This window comes from Cynoglossus semilaevis, chromosome 19, assembly GCF_000523025.1.
Source record: "Cynoglossus semilaevis isolate Cse_v1.0 chromosome 19, Cse_v1.0, whole genome shotgun sequence".
Taxonomy (NCBI): Eukaryota; Metazoa; Chordata; class Actinopteri; order Pleuronectiformes; family Cynoglossidae; genus Cynoglossus; species Cynoglossus semilaevis.
Window position 1 is genome coordinate 563,436 of NC_024325.1, and position 1,110 is coordinate 564,545.

The 1,110-nt window shown below is 41.4% G+C and overlaps 1 protein-coding gene across 1 annotated transcript in view; it reads right to left on the reverse strand.

Moving 5' to 3' along the window:
- The window catches only part of hrh2b (histamine receptor H2b), a 6,748-nt gene extending 5,911 nt beyond the window's left edge, over positions 1-837 (reverse strand). The window contains exon 1 of the mRNA XM_017041613.2: positions 715-837. The gene's annotated coding sequence lies outside the window, so the exon portion shown is untranslated. The remainder of the gene's footprint in view (positions 1-714) is intronic.
- Between the last annotated feature and the right edge of the window lie 273 nt (positions 838-1,110).

The following is a 1,110-nucleotide window of genomic DNA, read 5'->3' on the forward strand; positions in this document are numbered from 1 at the left end:
GTATCAAATGTGTATTAAAGCTGGCCCGCCATTATATAGCCACTATAAACTGGTGGGATTTGGAGGGAAAAGGGGAAAACATGCACAAGTTCTGTCCATTTTTTTATGATTTTTTTTGCCCGCAACTTTGAGTTTGACACTCAAGGGTTAAAGGGTTAGAAAGAGACACAGACAGAGACAGACAGAGACCCTTAACTTGTCACGTTTTGCTGAAGTTCAATAATATTTTCTATCGAAATGACTTCTTTAACCTACAGAAAAGTAACGTTGTTTCCCTTTCCAAATCAGAAACGATCTGTCAGTTCTCAAACTGTGGTACGCGTACCTCCAGTGGTACGTGATGACAACAACTTCATGCTTGATTCATGTTAATGTCCATTCATATATTTACATTCGAATTTCAGTTAAAAAAAAAACCTACGACCCCATGCGGTGCCTTTGTGGACCCCTCATGGGTCACCGAACCCCGTGTTTGGTGTTAACAAAAAAAAACCAAAAACTCGCTTGACCTTTTAATTAGCAATAAAATAAAATTTTCCACTTTATTCTGACAGCCCTGCCTCGCTACAGTCCTGTGAATGTACAACCTCAGAGAGGGAGACATGAATGAGTTTCCAAGCAACACCGCGTCTCTATATGACCGCCTCGGTCTTACCTCTGGTTTTGAAAGTTAAAACCTAACAAAAGGACACTGAGAGAAAGACGTCTGCTCACCTTCTGGTGGTTTGTTATTGGCTCCGAGACGTATTCCAAGATCACAAATGTCAAACCTCCCTCTGACAGAACTCTTTCCTGTGGGCTTTAACATAACCAACCCCCTGCTCTCCCTCTCCCTCTATGTGTGTGTGGGTGTCTCCCTCTCTCTCCTCCTCCTCTTCCTCCTCTCATTCTCTCTTCTCTTTTTTCTTATTCTACAAGTGTGGTCAAATGTGCTGCTCACTTCCTCTGGTGGGGCATAAGTGGACCTGCAGGATCCATATTTAAAGGACTGGATTTAACACACTCAATATGTCACGGGCCAAACTCAATATTTATTTAAAAATAAACAGCAATTGTGCACGTTTTCCCCTTCTCTCTAGAGAATCTTTGTAATGTTGAATTTTTTTTTAC